Source organism: Canis lupus, chromosome 7, assembly GCF_048164855.1.
Source record: "Canis lupus baileyi chromosome 7, mCanLup2.hap1, whole genome shotgun sequence".
Classification (NCBI taxonomy): Eukaryota; Metazoa; Chordata; class Mammalia; order Carnivora; family Canidae; genus Canis; species Canis lupus.
The window spans coordinates 36,530,659-36,549,758 of record NC_132844.1 but is presented as its reverse complement, the minus strand read 5'-3'; the positions used below and the strand labels follow the sequence as shown (position 1 = coordinate 36,549,758).

Here is a 19,100-nt window from a genome sequence, read left to right as displayed (position 1 = left end):
GTTTGTATGTTATAGAAATATATGCAGGTATAGATACTCATTTGTTCTTATAAACATATATTACATATATGTACAGATATGCAAACATAAATATGCATAATAATTCTTGTGTGTATGTATACATATATACGTACATATATATACACATATTGCAGTAGGCGGTATGTAGTAGCCATTAGCACACTAATGGCTACCCAAAGATGTCCGCATCCTATTCTCTAGAATTTATGAGTATGTTAGTTTAGGGGAATTAGGTTGCAGATGGAAATAATGTTAATATCTGACTTTAGAATAGGGAGATTATTTTGGATTGTCTGGGTTGGCCCAGTATAATAACAATGGCCCTTAAAATTGGAAGAGAGAGGGAGAAGAGGAGGTCAGAATGATGATTAGAAGGACTCAGTCTGCCACTGTGGCTTTAAAGGTGGAGGAAGAGAACCATCAGCCAGGGAATGTAGGACATCTCTAGAAACTAGAAAAGACAAGAAAATCGATTCTCCCTTTGAGCTTCCTGAAAGTTCCTTCCTTACTCCCTTCTTCCCTTGGAAGTCCCTCCAATGACTTCCCTTCTTTGCCTCAGTGTAACTTTTCAGTTTCATCTTGTCTTCTCTCCAAATCTCTCCCTGTGTTTTGGCCACACTGTCTTTTCTGTTCCTCAATTCACCAAGTTCATTTCTGTTTTAAGGCCTTTGCCATCACAGTTCCCTTTCCATTAATGGCCCTCTCCCTACCCCCAGTTCTCTGTATGTCCGACCTCTTCTTATCATTTGGGACTTGATTTCAGTATCTCCACCCCAGTGAGCCTATTCTTGACCAATCAACCTAAAGTAGTTTTTAACATTCCTATATCACCCTGTATCATTTCACTTTAGCACCTGTTCCTACTATTTCCTTGTACATTTATAGTATCTGGCACACAGTAGGTTCTTAATAATTACTTATTGAAAGAATAAATTAATGTAGAATGTTTAAAACATTGGCTCACTTCTTTCCTGGCTGGGCCCTAGTGGCAGAGGGTGGCTGTAAAAACTGTCAACTCTGGCTTGGGAAAAGAAAGTGGAAAATGGTTAGAGTGGCAGAAATGTAAGTTAGAAGGTCAAAGAGCCAAGAGAGCTTGATGAGAATATTGCAGCCTTAGTAAGTGGTGTCTAAGTGTCATTACCAGGATGAGGATGGTGACTAAGATATACTGAACTGGGTGGCACCTGTGTGACTCAGTGGTTGAGCATCTGCCTTTGGCTAAGGTCATGATTCTGGGGTCCTGGGATGTAGTCCTGCCTCAGGCTCCCTCTGCCTATCTCTTTGCCTCTCTCTGTGTCTCTCATGAATAAATAAATAAAATCTAAAAAAAAAAAAAAAAAAAAAAGAAGTGCTGAACTGAAAGCAAGAAAAGCATGGAGGCAGAATGCATGGATCAGTCTTGAGTCCAGACAGGCACTGGTGCTCAGATAACCCTTCCCAGTTCTGTCAGATGCTGGTAACTTATCCTAAACTCTTTCTGAAGCCATACTTCAGTCTTGACTTTGTTCATCTTAAAGCCTAACTTTCATATAGCAGATATCACAACCAGTTTTCCCCTTAGAGAAGTTTCAGGAGAGAGAAATACTCCACTACTAGTGTTCACAGCTCTTCTCGCAACAGAGCAGTTAGTTTTTGTTTTTGTTTTTGTTTTGTTTTGTTTTGTTTTGTTTTTGCATTGTTACATTGATGATTTTCTTTTTTTATTTTAATTTTTTTAAATTTTTATTTATTTATGATAGTCACAGAGAGAGAGAGAGAGAGAGGCAGAGACACAGGCAGAGGGAGAAGCAGGCTCCATGCACCGGGAGCCTGACGTGGGATTCGATCCCGGGTCTCCAGGATCGCGCCCTGGGCCAAAGGCAGGCGCTAAACCACTGCGCCACCCAGGGATCCCCATTGATGATTTTCTACACACAACTTTATGAGAATGACTCTTCTAACCCTCATAGATTCTTATTGTAGAAAGGGCCTTGATCAATTATTTTAACAGTCTCCTTATTTTACAAAGTACTTATTTGACCTATTCATGATCACAAAGGTAGGAGCAGACTCAATATTAAAATCTGTAGTTCCTGACTTCATGACTACTTGATTTGGAGTCAGAATTAGCATTAAACTGTCATCTGAAAAGTAAGAAAGACCAAGTAAGTAAGTTGCCATCAAGATCAGGGATGTATTAAATAATAGCAAAACACTCTAGATGTCTTTTGGAGTGGGTACAGCTTGGCTCCTCTCTTCTTACCAATAGCTAATGACATTCTGAATGATGGTCATGGGGCCTGGAAAGATCCTGAGAATTTGTATTAAGTATAGATTAAATTAGATATAATTTTTTATAGCATATTGTATTATTTTCTAAATCTTCAGGCATTTGTAGTATCTGGCTACTATATAATATTAAACTGGATACTTCATTAGTCAGATGTCCCTGTTTCTTGTTCCTGTTTCTTGACCACTTTGGGTAAAGAGAACTTGGCTGCACTTTTAACAGTTTTTGTTTAAAGATTTTATTTATTTATGAGAGAGATAGAGACAAAGAGGGAAAGAGAGAGAGCAGCACACAAGTGGGGGGAGAAGCAGAGGGAGAAGCAGACTCTCTACTGAGCAGAGAGCCTGATGTGGAGCTTGACCCCAGAACCCCAGGACCTGAAGGCAGGTGCTTAACCAACTGAGCTATCCAGGTGCCCTACTTTTAACAATTTTTGTTTGTATTATACTTGGACTCTTGGACTCTTCCTCTGTAATACAATGGTTTTCGTTTATTCTCACTCCTTTTTTTTTGAAAGGTTTTATTTATTTATTTATTTATGAGAGAGAGAGAGAGAGAGAGAGGCAGGCAGAGATACAGGCAGAGGGAGAAGCAGGCTCCATGCAGGGAGCCCAATGTGGGACTTGATCCTGAGACTCCAGGATTACGCTGTGGGCTGAAGGCAGGTGCCAAACCGCTGAGCCACCCAAGGATCTCCTATTCACACTCTTTGAGAAGAAGAATTGTTTATAGCACACCTGGCCTATAGCAGATATGGTGGTCCTAAGGGAGGAAAAACTCAAACCATTTTTGTAAAATAACCAGAACCGGATACATATACAATAAGGACTCAATTATATGATGGTGGTACCAATAAGGTAGTAATAGTCCTCTTCTCCAAGTTAAGTGTCAGAGAATTTGGTGGAAAAATCCTATTTCCTCAGCTGTTCTCTTCAAGTTTTTCTTTTTAATCTTTGATTTGCCTTTTGATAATCTCTCTTTTTTGAGAGTTGAAGTCTTGCAAGTTCTTATTTAATAGGTGGGTTCAGAGCATGTGAGTGTTCCTTTAATCCAGAGAATTGCTTTCTGAGCTTGGCAATTTAATAACATTTTTGCAAGTTAAAAAGTCATTGAATTTGTACCATGCACAAAACACTGTCTTCCAGCAGCTTACACTCCAGTCAGTGTTCTCTTAGCATGTTTGGAAACTTGTTTGATGAATTCAAAGAGAAAAGGCATTTTTTTTTTTTTTTTGTTTCCTCTACCAATTTCCCCAGTTGGAAATGCCTCATAAAAAGAGGAAATTCCATGATAATGGATATTAAAAATTGGGCCTTTTGCCACATTAGGAGGGAGGATATCTCAGGTGCCGTTTAGATGCTGAATCATTCTTGTGATTGTTTGAATAGCATCTGAAGTTGAATTATAGCAGATGAGAAAAATCCTCTCAGGATAGGAAGAAAAAATACATTTTATAAACATAACCTTTGGCATTTTAAAAATGCAGAATGTTTTATTTTTACAACTTCATATCTCTTACTGTTCAAAATAATTTGATATGTAGGTAATGAGGGGAGATAAAATAGAGAACAGATTTGCCAAGTGTTATTTTCTTTGGCTTTAGGTGGTAACAGGTGGAAAATACCCATAAGTATTATAAATAAAAGACAAATACTGGGTAGATGAAGCTGAAGGAATGAGTGGAAACCAGTGTAGAACTACTGGTAGTTACTAATTTGCATTTTGCATGGTGGCTTCCTCTCCCAAGATTTAAATTTTGGGTGAAGTATTGTCACAACTTCTTTCCAATCACTAATAATTCTTTAGGGTCTCATTAATTTACATAATAAACACTTTTGGTATACAAATTGTATTTCAAGATCCTGGATTGGGTACTGTGGATATAACTATAGAAGTGTCAGAGAATATCTCTGCCCACATGAAACTTACAGTCTAGTGGAGAGGCAGATATTGCACAACTGATTATGTATATACACTCAGAAATTCAGAGTGTTATGGAATCACACAACCAGGCAACCTTATCTAGTTTTGGTAAGACAAAGTTTGTATAAGGAAGTGACATTCAAATTGAGAAAGCAGGGATTATTGGCGATTAGCAAAATGAAGTGGGGTGTGTGTTCCTGTGTGAGAGAGACAGAGAGAGATATGGCGCTGGGTCAGGAAGGCAAGAATGAGTTACAAAAATTCCAGACAGGGGAGGCCACATTTGTGGGAACCTAGATGTGGCTGGTGTACAGGGAATGGGGATGTGAGGCTGGAGAGATGAAACTACAGAGATAAGCATGAAACAGATCACTCAGGGTCACGCCAGAGATCCATGCTTTGGCATGAGGGTAATGGGGAGCTCAGGAGGGGATTTTGATAAATATCAGGTGTCAGCTGGCAAGGGTGGAGATGAGAGCATCAGTCAATGAACTGTTATAGAAATCTAGGTAAGTGGGCATTCTGGACGACTCCTCCTGGCTTAGTTATTAAGTCCTTTCCAGCCATCCTTTGGGATGTTTTCCATCATTTGCCCTTTCTTTTTTCATTTCTACTGTGTTTGTGGAAAAACAACTTTCTTCCCTTAGGTCTTTCCCATCTATAATATGCTTGTAAGCCACAGGCAAATAACTTTTCTAAAGCATCAAAGACATATATATCTTCCTTTTTAGAAAACCTGCAGATGCCTCTCTGATGAATCCAAACACCCCAGCTTCTTTTTACTTCTTGCGTCCTAGCCCTCTGGGGGCGCTGCTTGGCCTCCTCATTGGTTTCCCAGAGTTGCCCTCTTTGGGCTTCCACTACCTGGAAGTTGACTTTCTTTCTCTTCCCATTTACTGAATCTCATCTGATCTCAAAGTCCCAGTTCCTCCGTGAAGCCCCAGATTTTATCTTCTTCTTACTCTTTCCAGGAAACCCTATGCAACCAATTGTCTTCACCACCACCACCACCGTTAATTGCTACTCATTGTTTCAAGTATGTTCTTGGCTCCATAATTGTTAGAGACTGAAGGAAGAGTTGTGTTGCTCCAAATGCATATGTTGAAACCCTGCATGGCACTAGGAGTTGTGGTCTTTGAGAGGTAATTAGGATTAGATGAGGTCCGAGGGCGGAGCTGTCATGCATGAATTATTGCCTTCTTAAGAGTAAAGAGAGAGCTTTCTGTGGTCAGATGTGTGAAGGAGAAGTCTACATCTGCAACCTGAAAACCACTCTCACCAGAGCTCCATAATGCCTTTACCCTGATCTTGGACTCCCAGTCTTCAGAACTGTGAGAAATAAATGTCTATAGTTTGTAAACCACTTAGTGTGTGGTAATTATTTTAGCAGCCTGAATTAAAACAATTGTATTATTCCTACTATGAACACAAAACATACAATAAATGATGAGGAATATTGCTTTTATGAAAAGTAATACTTCTGCCAGCATTTCAGAATAATCCAAATATCATTTAAACATATCTATGGCTTTTGAAACCATCATTCAGGTTAAAATTGACATTTCTAAAATACGATTTCACTTTTAAATGAGTTATATATATCCAATTAAGTGCATTTTCTGAAGAGTAAATAATTTTTTAAAAATAAAACAAATATATTATGTATATTGCTTTAGTACAGATGAATAAATTCTTTTCATAGCTTGGAAAGAAGAGTCTATGATTAGTGAAGATATTTTATGGAAGTATTTGTAATTATCTCATGTTTATAAATGAATTAAATTCCTCTTTCTTTCAGTATAAATATTATTGCAGAACAGAAAAAATATTCTGTGCTAGGATGTTCCTTTCTGCTCTACCTGTACTGTGTTGAACTTAGACAGTCATGAGCCATGTTAAATCAGAGTCTGCCTTAGCATTTTAATTAGTAATGACTTTCTGAGCTACCTTGTGTTTCTTCACTGAAGCACAGCAAGCTTACTAGGTGACTTGATTATTGTGTATCTCCTCAAAGCCTAGATAGAATTATATCCAACTAGGCATAAGTTGATTTATATTATCTGACTTGAAATGCAAAAACAAGGTTTGAAAAATTTGCTCATTCATTACTTCAACAAGTATCTATTTTGATTACAGGGTGTCATATACTGTATTAATTCCTAGAAAATCCCCAACCTTAATGAGCTTTGTTTAGATGAAAATGAAGGAAAGACAACCAGTAATTATGACACAGGACATACACATATTGTGCTAGGTGGAGATAGAAGAACTCTAACATGCTCTAGAGTATGCTGAACCAAGGCACATCTGGTATTTTTGCTGCAAACATTTTGTTGCATAACTAGTTTGCTATATAGCAATTTTGCTGTAAAAGATAAAAGTCCTAGTGGCTACACCATTTCACATTCCCACCAACAGTGTAAGAGGGTTCCCTTTTCTTCTCATCCTCTCCAACATTTGTGGTTTCCTGCCTTGTTAATTTTCCCCATTCTCACTGGTGTGAGGTGGTATCTCATTGTGGTTTTGATTTGTATTTCCTTGATGGCAAGTGATGCAGAGCATTTTCTCATATGCTTGTTGGCCATGTCTATGTCTTCCTCTGTGAGATTTCTGTTCATGTCTTTTGCCCATTTCATCATTGGATTGTTTGTTTCTTTGCTGTTGTACTGCTGGGGATTTACCCCAGAGATACAGATGCAATGAAACGCCGGGACACCTGCACCCCAATGTTTATAGCAGCAATGTCCACAATAGCCAAACTGTGGAAGGAGCCTCGGTGTCCATCGAAAGATGAATGGATAAAGAAGATGTGGTTTATGTATACAATGGAATATCACTCAGCCATTAGAAATGACAAATACCCACCATTTGCTTCGACGTGGATGGAACTGGAGGGTATTATGCTGAGTGAAATAAGTCAATCGGAGAAGGACAAACATTATATGGTCTCATTCATTTGGGGAATATAAATAATAGTGAAATGGAATAGAGGGGAAGGGAGAAGAAATGGGTAGGAAATATCAGAAAGGGAGACAGAACATGAAGACTCCTAAGTCTGGGAAACGAACTAGGGGTGGTGGAAGGGGAGGAGGGCAGGGGGTGGGGGTGACTGGGTGGCGGGCACTGAGGGGGGCACTTGATGGGATGAGCACTGGGTGTTATTCTGTATGTTGGCAAATCGAACACCAATAAAAAATAAATTATTTTAAAAACAGATAAAAATCACAAAAAATAAAATTGGGACATTCATTAAAAAAGATATAATGAAACATGAAAAAATGAATAACAAAATTAAAAAGACTTGTGAAATACAAAATATTTGAATACATTTAAAATGTGTGTAGATCATTGCAATACTGTGCAAACTGATTTTTTTGTGGATTGTACCTATGCACTTGTCTTCAAAGTCTTTCATTCATAATATTATACATTTTTTGCTTGTTGATTTGTCTCCTTTTTCAGCATTTCACTTTTTCTTTTTTGCTAAATTTTCTCCCTTCATTAAGAGAGGTATCAGTTTCCTTATACTGGGATGTATATTTATAGCTTAGCTTTGTGTTCTGTTGTGAAAGCCTTCTACACTCTTGGTGTATCATTACATGTCCCTTGATAGATATCTAAAGTTCTATGGGAAATGTGGATTCAAGACTCAGCACCACTGTTTAGACCATTATGAGGGCTAAGGTTTAATAATGTAATATGGGAGTACTGTGTCAATTGGAGAAATGAAACCAAGGTGTCAGCCAATTGAAGAAACAACAAACTGTCATCCAGTTATTTTTTTGTCTTTGATGGCAAATTGCCTTATGGCTAACCAGTTAGGCAACAAAAATGCTTGTGGTGGAAATGCTTGCCACAAAGATCCTTATGGCAAAACTGCCTAGAAACAACCCGAGCATTAGGGAGGACTTTTAGAAGATGAAGACAATGAAGTGTTATCCAAAGTGGGCAGCAGGTGCTAAGGTCATATGGTGAGAGAACAGTCTTGGAATACAGGGATGGGGAGGTGGAGGCAGGGGTAGAGGGAAAGGCAAGGTTGAAGGAGTACAGTACACTAAGGGTGTTTTGTATGGAAGCATGTTGGAGAAATTTATAACTTTGTGGAGGAGATCTTCCCTTTCCCAGTGAAGCTTTCTTACTTTACTGTTTTCCCCCCTCCTCTTTAAGAAAGGCCTTTAGGGAGGAAGTTACCTTCAAGTCAACCAGCCAAGATTTTTAGAATACAGAGCTTGTTTATTCTTTACATCAGTAGGGTTAGGGATTATGTCAATTTCCAGTTTCTTAGGGATTTTTTTAAGCACATAGGCAAGCATTAGAGTGAAAGAGTTACTGAGCCCAGTTGCTGGAAGGGAGTATTTCTGGTCTGAAAAGAGTATTTCTTTATCTGTGGAATGGAACTGTAGAAGAATTGTTTATACGGGGCTCAGAATTCTTTGTAACAAGACAAGAAATGTGATATGTTGAGAGGAACGGGAAGTAATGGGGGTTATAATGCCTGAAGAATCTGAAATCTTGTTAGCTGCTTTAAAAAAGAATTTTCAAGTCAGTTGTTGGTAATCATGATCATAATTAGATATTTTCCCTACCATTTTTCATTATTAGTGACTCAAATCCCTTATAATTATGAGCAGAGACAGGAAAATGAAGAAGGATCTGAACTGCCACCAGGAAGCTTTGCCTTATTTCTCACCTGAATAGCCAAAATTTGAAGAACACCAGTTTGATTTGAGGAGCTCTTTAACTGGTTCCAAAGGCCCATCGAGTCCAATTTGTATGGAGAGATGGGAGTAACTGAGACAAGTTCCAAACTTCCTTCTAGGGATTTAGAATATAGAATGCTTATTTTAGGAAAAAACTCTGCCAAGTTTTCTTTTTTCTTCCTTCTTCCTTAATATTGGTGTAGATTTAAGCTTTGGCTTCTCAATATATATTTGAAGTGACTGTCCGTATGGAATACCATCCAGTAGAAGAAAAAAGTATTTCCAGATGCTGTTTCTTTTTTTTTTTTTTTTGTAACCAAATGTTAGACTTGGCAGCAACAGAGGGATTTTGCTACCTGACATTGCAGCTTCCCAGAATAACTGCCTGTTTCTGCCACTGCAGCAGACAAAGCAGACAGCAGGAGGCCCCATCCCTGCAGCATTTTCTCTTCATTTTCCATCTCAGAGACTACTGAGCCTTATGGTTGGGAAGACAGTGTCTTTCCTGAGCTTTGGGTGGTCTTCATGTCTTCCTCCTTTACTGTTACAAGAAACTACCTTCATGAACCTGAAGGTGTCTGATGAGAGCTGCACAGTTTGACTGTAGGTAAGGTAACAGATTTTACTTAACAACCTTCTGGACTTCCGGAAGCACTATCCCTTAGGGCCAGTAGAATTGAAATTGAGGCAACACTATTAGGATGTGTTGCCCAAACTCCTGGAAGTCTTTGGCCTGGGAAGTTACTGGTCCTTGACCAAAATTTTCTTGCTCTGTCCTTTATTATGAGACTCTAGCTTTTTTACTTTCTTTCATATGAGGATGGTAATACGAAATGGTAGTAATTTGTGTTTTTTAAATTAAAATTTGGAGAAAGTTGGCAATTATTTGGGTCAGTATTTTTAAAAACTACCAAGAACTATGAAGGGTCTGAGGTTTTATGATGCTTGCAGCCTAAAAAGTTAGTATATTACAGTTTCATGGATCCTGGGAGAAGATAAGAAACTCCTGAATTAGAGACAAAGGACTTTACTTTCATGCCATAATGAACAGCATGGACATCAGCATATTTTCATCCATTCCCTGAGTCCCTAATACAAAGAGGGCCATATGGCAGTAGCACATGCAATGAGTAGCATTAGGAAAGAGGAACCCTGAGTTTATGGAACTTGCATCTTCCATAATGGGCAATAAGCATGCCTGCCCATTGGTCAGGAGAGAGGTGATGCTATCTCTATCCCACAAGGCTATTTGCCATATACGCATTCTCGAAAAAAGTCTGAAACAAGAGGCAGCTAGTGTCACATGTAGAAGAACAAAGAATTGTGGAAAGTTTTTTCTTAACAAAAAATAATTTTTCTAGTTGGCCAAATCTATAAGTCTGGAAATTACTGAATTAAAATTCTAGAGAATAAGAAGAAGAGGAAGAAAAAGAAAAAAAAAAAAGAGAGAGGACAGTTATTTTGTGGAAGTGTGTGGAGGGGACAAAAATTCTTCCTGAAGTTCTATATCTGACTCCTAAATAGTTAATCAGCTCTTAAAGTTAGCTTTATATTCTGTGTGCTATTAATAGGAATAATTATTTTATTTTTCAACAACTAATTTATTGCCATAATGATTCTGACATGTAGCCTGTAATAATGTAAATGTTTTGGATCATCTCATGTTTGCTGAATAACTGGCTTTATACTACTAAATTTTGAATTCAAATTGATAATATTAGCATATTTTGAAAAAAGTATGATAATTTTACATTTTTGTGAAGTGTTCATTGAAATTTTCAAAAACAATTTCAAAAATTTCTGTGAAAGAGGGAATGTGAATCTTGGGGAGAAAAAAACAGGACCATTTACTACAAGCATCTTACATGAAGTTGTCTTCTATGTAACTACTCTAATTTTTTAATATTAAGATTTCAGTTTTGTTAGGATTAAATCCAGTCAGAAATCATTGTGTGTTTCCAAAGAATACAGGCTAAGCAAGGTTATGAGTACTGAGTGCATGTCAGACCTACTTGCTTGAAGTAAGAGGAAACTTCTGTAGAAGCTAGAAAAAAAGACTTCAGGCTTTTGTGAAAAGAATTATTTAAAGAAAATAGATTTCCAGGAAGCATTTTCATAGAAGATACTAGAATATACATTCTGAAGCTTTGTGAGTTTTGAATACCTATTGTTGAGATTTTGGAATTTCTAAATTACTTTGGTAAATGAAAATAGTTTCAATAGTAAAGTTTCAAAAAGTCTTTATGACAGAGTATTTAAGAAGTCCCAGTAATGGGATCCCTGGGTGGCGCAGCAGTTTAGTGCCTGCCTTTGGCCCAGGTCCTGGAGACCTGGGATTGAATCCCACGTCAGGCTCCTGGTGCATGGAGCCTGCTTCTCCCTCTGCTTATGTCTCTGCCTATGTCTCTGCCGCTCTCTCTCTCTCTCTGTGTGACTAACATAAATAAATAAAAATTAAAATAAAAAAAAAGAAGTCCCAGTAATATGCCACGTAATGAGTAAGAGACACAAATAATACACTTTTAATTCTTTTGAGAGCAATTTCCATAAACTATAAAATAGAAAAATAATGGTTAAATGAAATTTTTTCATCTTCTGTCCAAACAAATGGTTTAAGGAGAAAGAAGGAAGAAAACAAAACTGTATGGTTTTCTAAAGGGAATTATTCTATTTGATGGCTGATTGCCAAGCCATACCATACAATCCTAGTGCATCTTTTTATCAAATAGAGAAGCTACACACTACCATTTACTGTTAATCACAGCACTGGATGAAGGGGGTTTCATTTTAAGAAATGCAAGCAGCATTGACTTGAAAACATTTGTAGGACTGGGGACATCATGGCTAGTGGGGCAAAAGACAGGGAAAGAAAGATTAAGCATGTAATAGAACCATATAGTAAGATTCTGTTTTTTTTTTTCTAACACCAAAGTATGTTTGTGAGAAAGTGGCAAATGCATTGAGTACACTTTTGAAAATTAGGACACTTTATATAGGTAACCTAACTGCTGTTGTCTTGATGGGAAAGATGATTACAGAGATAAATGGTGATATAGCATATAGCCTGGCTTGCTTGTGGTGACAGTGAAATGAAATTCTATGGGAAAGAGAGGAGACAGCATACTTCATAACTTCCTGCCTGCTATGGCTCAGCCTCAGCAGACTGGGACCACACGTGGGTTTGGTGGAAAGACTCTGAGCACAATGATGTTGGTCCTACTCTCCAGTATCTTTAGTGTGTGAGTGTTTGGGTATGTAAGTTTAAAATCTTTTCTCTCCTTAGTTTAATGCTCAATGAAGAGTTAGCATGGAATTCTCAGTGAAATACCATGGTGCTTCTGGTGGGAGGAATAAGAGATTATAAGTAAAACCTTTCTGTAGATACTTTTTGATGAGATACATGCTTTCATTTTTTTCCCTCCAGTCATGCTGATGGGTAAATACCACACTTTATGGTGTCCGTCATTTAAGGGATAACCCAACTTGTGGAATTCCTAAACAGGATGAGACCAATGGAAAATGGAATTGGCCACATATCCTGGTAAGCACACTAGCTGAACTTTTTGGTGTATGGATGGCTCTCTTGTCTGTGTCTCTATTGGCTTACTCTAGCACAAGTAGAGAAGAACTGGAGTTAGAAGACCAGCATTAAATATGGGCAGGTTGCTTGCCTGTTTTCTGAGATTTGTGCTGAAAGGGAAATTGGTGCTCCTGAGGCCCAATAGGCCAAACTATTTAGCACAGTAGTTTCTACTGGGACTGTACAAATTACTAAATAAGGTGACTGGTATTAATGCAGACTTCAGTCCATTCTCAAGAACACAGTAAGTGCTCAGTAAATATCTATTGATTGGACGAATGAATAATGTCTCTTTCACTGGTGGACTTTGTGCTATAGTAAATGGTTGGTCAAAGACTTTGGGATTAGGGTTTCTAATCAGATTTATGTACATTAGAGATATAATAAACAGCTATCTAGTCCTAGAAAATCTGTAACATATCTGTGACTATATCTCTATAATCCTGGTTTTATGAACAATTAGAGTACTCTCAGAAATATAATATTCCAGGCCAAGTCAAACTCCAGCTCCATTTCATATTTTAATTTGTTTCAGGATGGTCATGATGATTTCTAATTTGATCTAAGACTCCTTTTTCCTTTCTAGATGCTAATAGGGGAAACACCATTAATTTATACCATTGTCTTTTATCTGATATTCTTGAGACATTTATAATTGATCAAGTCTAGGATGAGAAGACATAATCTGTGTTTACTGCACACTTACTATATACCTGGCGCTGTGACAGATTGTAAGGAACCAGGAGGACTATTTTATGACATATGCCTTTAAGAGCCTCCAGTCTGGTGGGGGAAAGAAGCAGGGCAACAAATAATATGTGTGTTTTCTAAAAATATTCCTCAAAGAGGGATGCCTGGGTGGCTCAGCAGCTGAGCGTCTGTCTGCCTTTGACTCAGGGCATGATCCTGGAATCCCAGAATCTAGTCCTACATCGGGCTCTCTTCACGGAGCCTGCTTCTCCTCCCTCTTCCTATGTCTGTGCCTCTGTGTGTGTCTCTCATGAATATATAAATAAAATCTTTAAAAAATTTTCTTAAAAACATTTTTCCTCAAAGATACTCAATTCTAGGCATCGTAATATAAACAGTGAGACTATGAGTATCTCAAGGCATGGATTGCTAGTGTATTTCCAATACCTAGTGTAGCTCCTGGGATATTGTGGAAGCTCAAGCAAGGATTGTTGAATGAGTGAATGAAGGAATGATAGGATGTAAGCTTAGTAGGACAATGTCATAATAAAGAAAAGGTAACACACAGGAGGAAAACCAAAATAAAGACTGGTAACTAGTGACACTGAGCAAGGTTATAAAACAGAATTTTGTTGCAAAAGTCAAACATTAAGTAAATTACCTCAGTATCCAAAATAAAGTCAAAGATCACATATGCTGTGATGACACAGTCCCAGTGTTTGTATTCTGTGGCAAATATGTAACTGAAATTAATGTACAAAATATATAGCTTTTTTTAAAAAAAGAAATCTTTTATATTCTTCTCTTGAGGAATCAAACTACTTTTAAGTTTATTTGATCTTTATAATATCTGAATTTGCTTTTCGGAGTGAGTATTTTTTTTTCGGAAAGTATGAGATAAACAGGAGAAATTATTCTTACAAAAGATACATTCTTGTCTGTTAATTTAGAAAATTGTATTTCAAATGACTTAGAACATCCATCATTTTCAACAGCAGCTAAACATGTAAGTTACTTTCTGTAGCATAAGGAATGCTTTCCATTTCAAATATGGAGCAACAGATTTTTCTTTAAAAGCATTTTTTCTTGGTTACAGGTCTGGTTTCTTCTTCTTCAGCATCTAGGATTTTCTGACAGCTTAGTGATAAAGGTTATTTCCCCCAGAAACTCTCATAAACTTGGAATGGAAAGATTGACTTTTTGAACAAATGTTCCCAGGAAAACCATTTGGTAGAAAGATGACTGACCCTTCTATATGTTACTTTCAGACTTTCTTAAATGTCTGTGGAACAGTCAGTTCATGGCATAGCTTCTAGGTTCATCTGCTTAGGGAGCTATTTGTGCCAGAAAAAGTTTTGCTTTTAAAAATCAAATGTGCATTAGTGTGGGCCAAATGTACTGGCAAGGAGTGTTTTCAAGGTACAGTGTACAAGTTTGAGATGGATCTAAGGGCTGAGGACTGGTGCACTCTTGTCTGGTAACAAATGATAACATTGGCAATATTTAAGTTTGGAGGATATTGATCAGAAATCATCAAATAATCCATTAGAAGAAAATGGGGAGAGGTTACTCTTATGAGACAACTAACAGATGCAAGAGAAAAGAACATGTCCTTTTTTTTTTTTAATATGGATTTGAATTTCATTGGAAAATGCTGGCATGAAGTCCATTCCTTTGGTAAGTGTTGGGACATCCTGAAAAGTAGAGATTCAGCTAGTCACCTGCTCAGTTTGCAGATAATACTTGTGAAGTATAAAACAAAAAAAAATAAAAGCTTGAAATGTTAAAAGTAATTACTGTTCTATTAATAGCTTCAGTGACCTGGAGCTCTATTAGTAAGTTCTTCCACTTGCAAGCAAGAAGTGATTTTTAGAATGTAAGTCCTAAAGAGATAAAACTATGTTAACATTAAAAGCAGTGGGAAGCTCTCCTTGATTCATTTACATATTCCCTTAGACATTCATTAATCTGACAAATATTTATGATGCCTGGTATGTGCCAGGTTCAGTTCTTGGCACTGGAGAAGTAGTGGTGAGCAAAGAGATAGACTACATTCTTGTGTTTTTGTTTTGTTTTGACACAAGTAGACAAAAAATATATACCCATGCACATATAGTGCAAGCCTCTATGAAGAAAAAGAAAGCTAGTAAAGGGAATAGAGAGTGCCAGTGCAGGTTAGGTCTGACAGGACATGTCCAGATATGTTTATGGTTAGGCTCCAGAGAGAAGGAGGGGGAGCAGTTAAAGAGGAAAGGAATCCATTGGGTTTTGGGAGGTGCTTTTAATGAGTGGAGAGCCTGGGATAGGAGGAGAATAGCAGAAGGATCTGGGGGAGTGTTAGTGGGAAGTCAAACGTTCCTGTTGGGTATGTTAGGTTGCTTATTAAATATTCAAATGAAGATGTTGAATTGGTAGTTGAATAGCAAACCTGGAGCTCAGAGAGAAGTCTGGGAGTCAGGTTCCTTAAGTCAATTTGGGAGTCATGAATATATTCATGATATTTGAAGTCCCAGGACTGGATAAAATAGTCTAGGAGGTGAGAGGTGTGAATATGAATGGAAGAGAAGCTTGAGGTTGAGCCCAGGGTCACTCCAACATTTAGAAGTCTAGCAGAGAAAGAGCAGTTAGCAACAGAAACTGAGAAGGCATTGCCAGTGTGGAGGGAAGAGAACCCAGAGAGTGTGCTGTCCTATAAGCCAAGTGGCTAAAGAAACTGTGAGAGACCATTAATGACAAGGGTTGCTGAGGGCAAAGCGAGTCATGAAAAATAAAGTTGTTTAAATGGAAAGCACACAAAATAATTCAGGAAGGAAGAACTCATGATAAAGGGTGAGAGAGAGAAATACTAGTATAGTAACTGGCCATTTAGTCTCTGTGTATCCCTGATGCAACTTCCCTTGGGAACATTATCTGTCATGATTTAAATCTTTTTTTTAAAGATTTATATTTATATTTATATTTTATTTATTTATTTATTTATTTATTTATTTATTTATTTATTTATTTAATTTGAGAGAGAGCGAGAGAGAGAGAGAAAGAGAGAGAGCAAGCATGAGCAATGGGGAGAGGGAGAAGCAGATTCCCCTTGAGCAGGGAACCTCTCATGGGGCCAATTGCAGGTCCCTGGGATTATGAGCTGAGCTAAAGGGAGATGCTTAATTGACTGAGCCATCCAGGTGCCCCCATGATTTAAACCTTGAAAAGAGGCATTTACCTCTATGAATCCCAAAGGAAACTTTGTTTTGTAATACAAGAGGCAGTTATATCCAAAGTTACTAGAAACTGTAGTCTGATGCCCCATTTTGGTATAATTTAAAATCTGCTCATGCCACTTTCCCCAACATCTAATCACACAACAGACAGGTGCTGTACATTCTTTCATTGTAATACATGTCTGTACATGTCCTAACTGTCCATTTGTCTCCATGTGTACTGGTCCTCCTCTAAACTGGAATCATCCCTTGCCTGGATTACTACAATTACTTCTATGTTTGTTTATTGGACAGGCAGCCACCAAGATGAAATTCGATGTACAAGAGATTTATTGGGAGAAACACATATGAAGGCTAATTTGTAAGTGAGCAGAAGTAGGCAGAAACAGCCTTCAGACCCTGGGACAGGTCTAATACCTGTGAATAAAGAGGGAGGGCAGAAAATTCTCAGACAATGGGGCAGTTTCAAAAAAGTTCCAACCAGGATGGTGAGGGGTCCTCAGTCAAAGTTACCCTTTAGTGGAGTCCTACATCCTTATGCATCCTTATGGAACAGACTAGCACTTATACCCCACTGTGCCCAGGCATTCTTAGGAATTGCCCAGAACTGGGGAGAGTGGCAGATGGGAGTAGGGGTTTGACCTCAGCTCATTTGTGGTAATGTGGCCACTGTGAAAGCCACAGCAGGGGCTATTGTCAACTAAGCCCTTCACAGCCAGTTCTCTTAAAGGGGATTGGAACTTAATATGCTTGGAATCATTAAAATTTAGTAACTTAGAGATGGGACCTCACAGAGTTGAACTTCAAAGCCCCTGGGGAGGTACCAGCTGGATGGTGCTAGTATCTCTGAGGTTGCTTTTGCGATGCTAGAAAAGTTGCACACTCGGTTCAGATGCTGTTGCAGGAAGGTAAGGAAGCATTGCTGGAAGGAGTGGCTATAGAGTGGAGATCCGTAGGATATGGATGGGAAGGAACAAGTCCCTTCCTTCTCCTCCAGATTCTACTCTGTTTGGGGAGCCCAACAGGGAAAGAGGCAATAGCAGAAATGGGATTTGTAGAGTCCCAAATGCAGTATCACATGACAGAGGAAAGAACGGTGGATTTGGGACTGAGAGACAATGACTTAATACCTCAATTGGCACACTATGTGAATCACTTTCCTTTGTGTGTGTGTGTGGGTGTGTGTGTGTGTACTTCTATGTTTGGTTTCATCCTTTATGGTGGATCCACAGCGATTTCTGGGCCTTTTCTCTAGATCCAGGCAGAATGCAGTAAATTAACATGTCAGAGATGTTTTTGCTCTAGAGACTTCTGTTTCTAGTTCCATCAGGACTGGAACCAGTATGCTTTCTCATGGAGAGAAATGTCTCTTGCTTCTCTTCTTTAGATCTTGATTTCTGTTAGTGAGTCCCATTCTTGAGGCCTGCTTCCTTCAGCATCAGCATCTATTACCAAGGAGTCTCCCTAAGCTGTTCTGGCCACTTCTGATTTTTCCAGTTTACTCCCAAGGAAGCACTAACATGCTCATTAAATATTGCCCAAACTGGCAGAATTGGTTCAGCAGCCCTGGGCAACAGCGAATGTATGTGCAGAGAGCCTTTATTATAGAACTTTACAGATCCCTTTAAGGTCTTTCTCTTAAAGGCCACATATTGAGATTTTTTTAGACTTTTTGGGCCGAAAGGCAATCAAGGATATTTTATCGGCGCTTATATTACAGTTGCCAAAGAAAATATTTTTTTTAGTATAAGTATGCCCTCTACAACATTTGGGACATATTTATATTTAAAGATTTTTTTGTTATTTATCTGAACTACAGATCTAATTCAGCATCTAGTATTTTTATTGAACAAATCTAGCCACTGTACCTTATATAATAATTTAAAATGTAACCACTTAAAAATGTAAAAACTATTCCTACCTCCTTGGCCATAAAAGAAAAGAAAAGAAAGAAAACCCAGAAAAAAAAACTCCAAAACCCCCAACCAGGTGGCTGGCCAGTTTAATCCAAGGGCTGTTGTTTGCTGCCTTCTGCCCTGTTGTATCATTCAGGCTCCAGTTTGAGGAAACAGAAACCAATTGCAGAAAGGGATATAACATAGAGACTTACGTGCTTAGAGAAATCCCTGGAATAACTGGAGGAGCAGGCTTTCTAGTGGACGTCCAAGAATGAACTGGCCTGCCAAGGAAACCATTGTCTTAGTCTCTCTCTCCAGTATTATGCTCCTCAGCCTCTCCGGGAACATACCATTGGAGAATGGGGCAATCCAGAAGCCACTTTGAGAACTGTTGATTTCAGAGTCACACAGTGTCTGCTAATCAGCACCTGCTGATTATATCTCAAGTGTGATCTCTCTGTCCATTTAATTCAGTTCTGAATATAAGTCCCATGCATGTGTATCTGACTGGAAGAGTCGATGTCACTGCAAGGGGGTCTGAGAAACAGAACTTTCCGCTTCCTGCAGAATGTGGAGAGCTGATTATGAAAAGAGAAGATTCTATATTGGAACAACTCTGTTTACCACACTTGCTATCTTCTTCCTTGTTTGCCTTCTCTTAGGTCTCTCACTACCTGGGCTGACACTGCACAGAGGATTTTGACTTGCATCTCTGAAAATAGGAGTTAAGTCTGCAGTGCTATCCCAGTGAACATAAAAATTCTCCTGTCTATTCTCGAAACTCATCATTCCTCTTTTTTATTTTTA

General features: G+C 38.3%; 1 long non-coding RNA gene across 12 annotated transcripts in view; it reads right to left on the bottom strand.

Moving 5' to 3' along the window:
- LOC140636763 (uncharacterized) overlaps window positions 1–18,826 on the bottom strand; it is a 108,508-nt gene extending 89,682 nt beyond the window's left edge. For all 12 annotated transcript variants that reach the window (XR_012033983.1, XR_012033979.1, XR_012033978.1 and 9 more), the window contains exon 1: window positions 18,506–18,826. This is a non-coding gene — a long non-coding RNA (uncharacterized lncRNA). The remainder of the gene's footprint in view (window positions 1–18,505) is intronic.
- Between the last annotated feature and the right edge of the window lie 274 nt (window positions 18,827–19,100).